The following is a 10,395-nucleotide window of genomic DNA, read 5'->3' on the forward strand; positions in this document are numbered from 1 at the left end:
TTCGGCCGGCACTTTCGTTTCAATTTCGCGATCTATGGAGCTTACTTTCCAGATACCTTTAGTGTAAGTCCACCGCAGTATTGTTGCACCTGGGAGTGAGGGCATTTTTGTCGGCTTACCATGAATCAGTAGGTAATCTGGGTTGATTTTTTTATGCACAGCTGACCGGAAAGCATTGACAGTGTTCACTGTAACATCACTGCCAAGTGCAATAATATCGTGTTGGATCCCCGTTAGCCGCCTTTACGTTGTCCCATTGTCTCTGTAGAGCTGTACCAAGGGAAGCAGGCAGAGGATGTTAGTCAGTGGCTGGTATCCTCTTTGTATAGTACAAACTGCAGGCAATTATAAACTGCGTTCTTTATTCATAGACAAAGAGCTACTTAAGCTTTCATGTGCTGGGGTACAAGCTCTCCTGTATTGTCCACTTTAGCCTCACTGCTGGTGAAGTAGAAGTCCGCTATGTTCACTATCAGATTGCTGTATGCTACCTGTCTGTGTGCTAGAGGGTAAGTTTGTGGCTCCAACTCGGCGACATGCTGGAACTCAATAGGTGCAACAGGCTCTAACTCGAACGGACTAATTGGTCATCTGGTGCGCGGCCGCTATCCTAAGTACTGGCGGCCGACAGAACATTGGCAGCGCATTTCCAGCAAGTCTGTTGTTGGCCCCTGTCGATACTCCCGTAATCTCTATGCCACATGGTGTGCTGGTGCCAGCGTACGCCAGCACATATCGTAGCTGAGTAGTAACTTGTCGAGAAGGATCACAACAAATGCTACATTCCCAACTGCCCCAGTATTAAAGTAACGTGAAAATCGAAAAGCTTTTCCTAATTTTATTAATTACTGTTATAAGTTGCGTAAAAATATCGATACCCTTATTTACTGGACGGCAACGGTCTTGCCGCAGTGGATACACCGGTTCCTGTGAGATCACCGAAGTTAAGCGCTGTCGGGCGGGGCTAGCACTTGGATGGGTGATCATACAGGCCGCCATGCGCTGTTGCCATTTTTCGGGTTGCACTCAGCCTCGTGATGCCAATTGAGGAGCTACTCGACTGAATAGTAGCGGCTCTGGTCAAAGAAAACCATCGTAGCGACCGAGAGAGCGGTGTGCTGACCACACGCCCCTCCTATCCACATCCTCACCTGAGGATGACACGGCGGTCGGATGGTCCCGACGGGCCACTTATGGCCTGAAAACGGAGTGCTTTTATTTAGTGGACACCTACCGTTCTACAATACTTGCTTAATTTTTGTTTTTGTTTTTTTAAGAGTATAGTTAAGATGCTACAAAGTAAAAATCTCCGAATATTAACGTTACTGTAGATGACTCCGTTTAGCCTTCAAATTCAACACAGTGCCCACGATGCAAGCAGAATGACCGTATACAACAGAAACAAGCATGGATTCGGTAGAATTGAGCCACCAGAATAGCGAAAGCCAGCGGCGACTATTCAGCGCGGTGCCTTTTGAAGCGGCTCATGTCCGCTCTGGGGCTCTGCCAGTTAACAGCGTCCAATTACGCCGCGCCTGCGCACTCCTCGGGCTATTCACTTTAATGAAATAAATTTGCGGCGCTAGTGCCGGTTCTTTTCAGAGAAAGGAACAATTAACGCCGGCGCTGAAGACAGCGGTCACCGTTCGGAGCGCAGCACAACAGCAGCTCGTTTAATTAGACGCGACAGCACACAACAGCACCCGGTAGCAGAGCGTGGTGAAGTCCTGGCGCCGTCTTATGACCTCGCGCTTCATTAGCCGCGGTGCCATGTGGCAGAACGACGTCTTCCTCTCATGGGATCACTGGGATTGTGTGTCAGTTTCCAGGCAGTACGTAATGCGTCGAATCAAAAGCTAACAAATGAGATGCTGTCACAATCGTTAGTGAATAGCACTGCAGTTTGCAAGTCTGTGGAACCTTAGTTCTAAGTAATATCCAGCATAGCAGTTACCTGTGTTGGTTGAGAGAAATACCAGCTCATATCTTTACATAGAAAGATACAGGAGCACCTCCTCGGTTTTACCCACACACCACCACAAAGGTGAGTGATACACAAGTAACGCAACACTTTTTTTTCGAAAGCAGTTTGGTTTTATTCAGGATTCCAATTGGTCTTAATATTCTTCATTCTTTTGGCTACGAAACCATTTTGTTCAACATAATATTCTTTTGATACGATTGCCTTATGCCACCTTTCAGGAAGAGCCTGTATGCCTGCATGGTATCACTCTACTGATCGACATCGGAGACAACGTCTTGTTCCATCAGTGACATCCCCATCATCTACGTACCGCTTCCCATGGAGTGCGACCTTCATTGTGACAAACAGATGGAAGTTGCTGTACTCTGGATGAGGAAGAACAGTCCACTGATGCCGGCCGGTGTGACGGAGCGGTTCTAAGCGCTTCAGTCTGGAACCGCGCGACCACTACGGTGGCAGGTTCGAATCCTGCCTCGAGCATGGATGTGTGTGATGTCTGTAGGTTAGTTAGGTTTAAGTAGTTGTAAGTTCTAGGGGACTGATCACCTCAGATGTTAAGTTCCACAGTGCTCAGAGCCATTTGAACCATTTTTGAACAGTCCACTGATGTTTTGTGAGCCCCCTCTCTGGTCGGCAGACTTGTGTCGGGCCTTGCGTTGTCATGAAGATGGGAAAGTTCGTTCGCATCACCTCGAATGAGAGTGTCCACACGTTCCAACATTTCAGCTGCACGGGGCCTGCCGGCACTTACGATTTAGGACAGGTTCGCGCGGTCTTGTCGCAACAGTGACAGACGCCTCGCCCAACGATTTGTCGTGATTTTATTCACTTTTGTATGTCGCAGTTTTTATAAAATAAATATAAATTACTCCAGGAAAGTAATGTTTTTCTACACTGCTGGCCATTAAAATTGCTACATCAAGAAGAAATGCAGATGATAAAAGGGTATTCATTGGACAAATATATTATACCAGAACTGACATGTGATTACATTTTCACGCAATTTGGGTGAATAGATCCTGAGAAATCAGTACCCAGAACAACCACTTCTGGCCGTAATAACGGCCTTGATACGCCTGGCGATTGAGTCAAACAGAGCTTGGATGGCGTGTACAGGTACAGCTGCCCATGCAGCTTCAACACGATACCACAGTTCAGCAAGAGTAGTGACTGGCGTATTATGACGAACCAGTTGCTCGGCCACCATAGACCACACGTTTTCAATTGGTGAGAGACCTGGAGAATGTGCTGGCCAGGGCAGCAGTCGAACATTTTCTGTATCCAGAAAGGCACGTACAGGACCTGCAACATGCGGTCGTGCAATATCCTGCTGAAATGTAGGGTTTCGCAGGGATCGAATGAAGGGTAGAACCACGGGTCGTAACACATCTGAAATGTAACGTCCACTGTTCAAAGTGCTGTCAGTGCGAACAAGAAGTGACCGAGACGTGTAACCAATGGCACTCCATACCATCACGCCGGGTGATACGCCAGTATGGCGATGACGAATACACGCTTCCAATGTGCATTCATCGCGATGTTGCCAAGCACGGATGCGACCATCATGATGCTGTAAACAGAACCTGGATTCATCCGAAAAAATGACGTTTTGCCATTCGTGTACCCAGGTCTGTCGTTGAGTACACCATCGCAGGCGCTCCTGTCTGTGATGCAGCGTCAAGGGTAACCGCAGCCATGGTCTCCGAGCTGATAGTCCATGCTCCTGCAAACGTCGTCGAACTGTTCGTGGAGATGGTTGTTGTCTTGCAAGCGTCCTCATCTGTTGACTCAGGGGTCGAGAAGTGGCTGCACGATCCGTTACAGCCATGCGGATAAGATGCCTGTCATTTCGACTGCTAGAGATACGAGGGCGTTGGGATCCAGCACAGCGTTCCATATTACCCTCCTGAAACCACCGATTCCGTATTCTGCTAACAGTCATTGGATCTCGACCAACGCGAGCAGCAATGTCGCGATACGATAAATCGCAGTCTCGATAGGCTACAATCCGACCTTTATCAAAGTCGGAAACGTGATGGTACGCATTTCTCCTCCTTACACGAGACATCACAACAATGTTTCACCAGGGAACGCCGGTCAACTGCTGTTTGTGTATGAGAAAACGGTTGGAAACGTTCCTCATGTCAGCACGTTGTAGGTGTCGCCACCGGCGCCAACCTTGTGTGAATGCTCTGAAAAGCTAATCATTTGCATATCACAGCATCTTCTTCTTGTCGGTTAAATTTCGCGTCGGTAGCACGTCATCATCATGGTGTAGCAATTTTAATGACCAGTAGTTTAAATATGAAAAAAGTTGCATGGAAAAACTTGGTTATGTATCTAGGAACAAATATTCTATCGAAATTCAAAAGCACTGCCATCGAAAATCTATTTCCAACGCTGCCCAACACTGTCTGTTCAAAAAAGTGGCTATGAGCACTATAGGACTTAACATCTGAGGTCATCAGTCCCCTAGAACGTAGAACTACTGAAACCTAACTAACGTAAGGACATCAAAAACATCCATGCCCGAGGCAGGATTCGAACCTGCGACCGTAGCGGTCGCGTGGTTCCAGACTGTCGAGCGTAGAACCGCTCGGCCATCCCGGCTGGCCACTGTCTGTATTACTTTATTAGTAACTGAAAGCAAATATCTAGAGCTATTATCAAAAACGAATTACTAGTGAAATACATTCTATAATCTGTCTTTATTTCCATTTTGAAGACAATCAAATTTAAGAGCTTAAGAAATCTTAGTTCATTTGCAAATATCGCAGGCCCCAAGCCAGAAGACCTTCTTCCATTTCAAATCAAAAGACTGTTTGTAGATGTTGCTGTCACCTACCACTAGTTTAATTCATCAGAACAACATCAATTGAAAATAATTTAGATGGGATATTTGTATAGTGAAAAAAGTGGCAATTGACTGAAAATAATGAATAGCGTGAAGTCATCCACATGAGTACTAAAGGAATCCGTTAACTTTGGGTTAAGTGATAAGTCATACAAATCTAAATGCCGTGAATTCAAGTAAATCCTCAGCAAAAAACTTTAATTGGAACAATCACATAGATAATGGTGAGGGGATGGCGTAACGAAGACTGTGTTTTAGTGGCAGAACAGTTAATGTAACACGTCTACTAAAGAAACTGCATATTCTGCAATTTTTCATCTTCTGCAACAGCTTTGCTGTGCTGTGTGAGATCCTTACCAGACAGGACTCATGAAAGGACATCGAAAAAGTTAAAAGAGGGGTAGCTCGTTTTACATTATCTCCTGATATGGTGAACGAATTTGGATAGCAATCATTAATACAAGGCCTTTTTCTGTTGTGGCTAGACCTTTTACGAATTTCAGTCCCCTCTGAATGCGAAAATATGTTGTTGACGCCCGCTCACATAGGGAGCATTGATCGTTGTAATTAAAAAGGAGAATCAGAGCTCGCACGGAAAGATATTATAGTTCTGCGCGCCGTTCGACGGTGCAAAGGTAGAGAAATATTGTGAAACATGCAATACGACGCAATAAATGTGTTCTGCAGAGTAATGATGTAGATGTGCCCGTAGATGGTTCATGACAAACGAAGTATGGCTTAATCGTCCTCATATTAGCTAACTAGTTTTAAAAATATGTATAATATTACTCTCCATAAAATTCTGTAACTTGCAAATAGAAGATGATTTTTTTCCACCGTGTACAAACTCTAGTGATTGATGGACGAGAGGATACGGAATAAGAAAGTCTAATAATCTTATGTCTGGAAATACATGGTTTCCATGCTAGACCATTTATTCAATAATACATTGTTGCAGAGGCTTCGGTCTAATACGCGCTGTTACATATGTGTTGAAAATGGTTTTCTTGTGCCTCAACGCATGTGTGTACGCGCCGTTAGCGTATTCTGTCTCACACGTCCACATCGGCCAGGCAGCATCGGAACAGTGTCAATGACAGCATGAGTACGCTGCACCAGTCTCTCCTCAACTGGAATGGGCTCTGCAAATACGATACTTTGACCCCCCACGGGGCTCGCCGCTCTTTGGCGGGTTCGTGCTTGGCTACCACGGGGCACTAGCCTTTGCAGCATCTTTTCCCTCCCGTGCTGCATGTCTACCCTCTTGCTATTCTTTTTCCCCTTCCATGGGGAACATGCCTGGGGTGTTTTTGGGAAAGTTCCGCATTTTTCGTAACCGACGTAAGAACAGTCTCACCAGTATTTCTCCTTTCTTCGTTCACCTTCTAGTATCTTTCCTTCACTTTTTTTTCTTCCTCCGTGTGCGCTCCTGAAGGCTGGCCCACATGGCTGACGCGTAACAAGGTGACTCAGTAACGCGTAATTCCCAGCCCCAGGTCGACAGGTAGGGTTCGCTCGTACCACTTGTACAGGGCATGACCAGGGGGTGGGGGGGTGGGGGGTGGGAGGGTGTGATTGCCTGAGCCGCTGTCTTCCCAAGTTGGTAGTTGGTCCCTCTGTCAGGTGCTCGGAAGGTGTGACCTGAGGTATAAACAATCACCTAACGCGGGTAAGCCCCTCTGAGTGGGGCCTCTAGTCTTAAGGAGGGCACCATCGGAGACCCTGGCAACCATGGGGGATTTTCTTGCAATGAGCCAGTCATCATTTTTGCAGTCCAGAATGAAGCTTCTGATTCAAAGTCCCTCACAGCTGCACCATGGTTCTTCACATATTGGAGGCTGTTAGTCCTTTGTGACAGTAAATACTTTTGTGAATCAGGAATGTGTTGAAGCAATTGCTGGTCCTGTGAAATCTTGCTCTCTTTTACGAAATGGCACTTTATTTTTGGAGACTACTTCTGATACTCAAGTGCACCAACTACTTACTGCTTCACTTCTCCATGGCTGTCTTGTTCGTGTTGGGGCCCATGAAACTCTGAATTCTTGCCGTGGTGTTATTTACAGTAGGCTGCTCGATGGTGTGACAGATGTAAAAACCGAAACTTACCTATCTGATCAGGCAGTCATTGCTGTCCATCAGTGATGAAAAAGGTAGCTGCATCGTTGGTGCTCACACGCAACCTTTTTCTCACCTTTGGTAGAGTGGTGCTTCCGTCAAAGTTCAAAGCAGGTGATGAAATTATCACAGTTTGACTGTACATTCCGAACCCGATGCGCTGCTACCAGTGTCGTCATTTTAACCGCACTCGAATGTCTTGTCTGCACCTGGAAAAATGTGGAACCGGTGGTAGGGATGCGCATGAGGGCGATTGTCCACCTCCTTCTCCCTACTGTATCAACTGCCATGGCGACCACCCAGCCTCCTCTCGAGATCCGTGAATCACGTTGAGCGGGCTGTCCAGGAGATATGGGTAAAGAAGGAAGTGGCTTACCTGGTCACTCGCAAGTTATTGGCTAGTCACAAACCCTGCTTTCTACCGTCTGGCACCTACAGTACTGTTCTTGCTACATTTCACCCCATGGAGTACATGGCCACTCAGACATGCGACTTCAAATTCAGCACTGAGGTTGTGAAATCACCCAGTGTCATGGTAGCATCACTGTCTTCTCGTTCAGCTGTGCAACAAGCCACCAAACATTCGCCTCCTGGATGAAGCCACATGATACCCAACCAGCAGGCGGCAAAGGACACAAGGAATACTCCCACAAAGACTTCCTACGACCATCCAGCCAACAGACATCTGGGTCTTCCGCTGCCAGTCGGAAAGGCTCTAAGAAGTCAAACAAAGGCAAACGCATTCTCGTTCGCCGACTCGGAGATTCTCTTTCACCGTGTCGCCACGAGATACCCTCGCCTGGCCGACTTCCCGGTCGCTGGTGCGCATCACCAAACGTTTTCCTGCCCTGGACTCCGCAGATCGACAGAGATCAGTAGATCTCATGGATCGGGACCCTTCAGCCTCTGCGCCCAGTAGCAGTCAGTCTTTGAATGCTGGCAGTTGGCAGCTGCCGAAGTGACACCCCTTCATTTTTTACCTTCCTCCAATTTCCTCGTTATGGCTCACCTTCAATGGAGCGTTTGTGGACTTCGATCAAACAAAGAGGATTTACGGCTGCTCTTAGAATCCCAGCTCCCGCTTGTTCTCCGTCTCTAGGAAACAAAGTTGCATCCTCACGACCGATTTGAGCTCTCGCATTTCTTCCCAGTCCGTCTTGACCTTCCCCCCGAGGATGGCATTCCATCTCATGGGGGAGTCATGCTGCTCCTACGGGATGACATCCACAGTCAAGCCATCTCCCTGACCACTGGCCTTCAAGCTGTTGCAGTTTGCCTTTTCCTTCATCACTTGAACTTTTCCCTTTGTACCATTTATATCCATCTGTCATTCGATGTCACCATGACAGACTTTCTCCAGCTTACTGGGCAGGTACCTCATCCTCAGTGACTTCAATGCACATAATCCCTTTTGGGGTTCTCCCAGAGGTGCCGTCTTGGCTGCCCCACTCAGTCAACCTCCTCTGCCTTGACACAGGAGCACCCACATTCCTTTCAGACTCCTCGCACACCTATTCCGACCTGTTCTTCTGCATTGCCCATATTGCCCATCTTGTCCTTCATCTCGAGTGGTCTGTTCCCTCTGACACATACTCGAACGACGATTCCCCGTGTGCTATCCCGTTTCCTGGACACTCAAATGGCAGCCTACTAACGCCGACTGGAGGCTTTTTTCCTCCCTGGTGACCTTCGACGAACAATTCCCTAGTTGTGATGACCGGGCGGAACATCTTAGAAACGTTATCCTTACCGCCGCATTCCTCGCACTTCTTCTTTACCACGCCACGTCCCGGTCCCTTGGTGGGCTGAGGAGTACGGTGACGCAGTTGGAGCGCCGAGACGGTGCTCTCCGCTTTTTCAACCGTCATCCTACGATGGCAAACTGCATTCATTATAAACTGTTGCGTGCACAGTGTCGTGGTGTTCTTTGGGATAGCCAAAAAGCTAGCTGGATTTCGTTCACTAGTTCCTTTATCAGTTCCACTTCCTCTTCCGTCATGTGGGCCAACCTCTGGCGACTGTCTGGGGCCAAAATCCATTCCCCAGTTTCCGGCCGGACAGTAGCACACAATGTCGCAGTTGACCCTATTGCTATACCCAACACCTTGGTCCGCCATTTTGCGGAGATTTGGAGCTCCTCTCATTATCATCCTGCCTTCATCCATTGGAAATGAGTGGAAGAGGCTCGATCGATACCCTTCTCTTCTCAGAATTGGGAGTGCTACAATGCCGCCCTTAATATGAGGGAGCTAGATCACACTCTCACTTCATCCCGATCCTCCACCCCAAGGCCAGACTATGTTCAGATTCAGATGTTGCAGCTCCTTTCTCTTGCAGGAGAGCACTTTCTGCTTCGTACGTACAACTGCATCTGGGTACAGGGCACATTTCCCAAATGCTGGCGTGAAACCTCTGTCATACCCATGCCTAAGCCCGGTAAGGACAAATTCATTCCTTCTAGATACCGCCCCATTTCTCTCACCAGCTGTGTTTGCAAGGTGATGGAATGTATGATTCATGCCTGGCTGATCGCAATTTACTAACAACTTCACTGTGTGCACTTCGAGTGCGCCGTTCTGCAGTTGACCATCTCGTTACTGTGCCCACCCACGCCATGAGTGGTTTCCCGCAGAAGTCCCAGACTCTGGACGTGTTTTTCGATTCTGAGAAAGGCTACGACACCTGCTGGAGAACTGGTTCCCTCCGTACTCTCTACACATGGGGCTTCCATGGTCCCCTGCCCTGTTTCCTTCAGGAATTTTTAGAAGACCGAGTTTTCAAGGTATGTGTGGGTTCTTCCTTGTCGGACACCTTTATCCAGGAAAACGAATGTACCTCAGGGTTCCGTCCTGAGCGTCGTCCTCTTTGTTATCGCCATTAACTGTATAATGGCCTGTCTCCCATCGGGCATCTACGGCTCCCTTTTCGTTGACGTTTTTGCCATCTATTGTAGTTCTCCACGGACCTGTCTCATTTAGTAGCGTCTTCAGCTATGTATCGATCGTCTTCACTCATGGAGCATCGACAATGGCTTTTGTTTTTCCACGGATAAAACCTATTGGGTCTACTGCTCTTCCGTTCGTTGAAACTACGAAATTTCTGGGGCTCTTGCTCTATAGGAAACTTTCTTGATCATCCCAAGTGTCTTACTTGGTAGCTCACTATATCCAGTCCCTCAATGTCCTACGTGTCCTCCGTGGTACTTCCTGGGGAGCAGATTGTACTACCCTCCTCCATTTGCACCGGTCCCTTTTCCGCTCTAAACTAGACTATGGATAGATTGTTTACGTATCTGCACGTCCGTCCCTCTTACTACTATCCACCATCTTGGGATCCGTTTGGCCACTGGCGCCTTTTACACTACCCCAAATGAGTGTCTGTACACAGAAGCTGCCGAACTACCGCCGTCCTACTACCATGACTCTCTGCTCAGCAGATATGC

General features: G+C 47.7%; 1 pseudogene; it reads left to right on the forward strand.

Moving 5' to 3' along the window:
• Positions 1–893: 893 nt before the first annotated feature.
• On the forward strand, positions 894–1,011 carry LOC126420117 (5S ribosomal RNA; annotated as a pseudogene).
• The last annotated feature ends 9,384 nt before the right edge of the window (positions 1,012–10,395 follow it).

Source organism: Schistocerca serialis, chromosome 9 (assembly GCF_023864345.2).
Source record: "Schistocerca serialis cubense isolate TAMUIC-IGC-003099 chromosome 9, iqSchSeri2.2, whole genome shotgun sequence".
Taxonomy (NCBI): Eukaryota; Metazoa; Arthropoda; class Insecta; order Orthoptera; family Acrididae; genus Schistocerca; species Schistocerca serialis.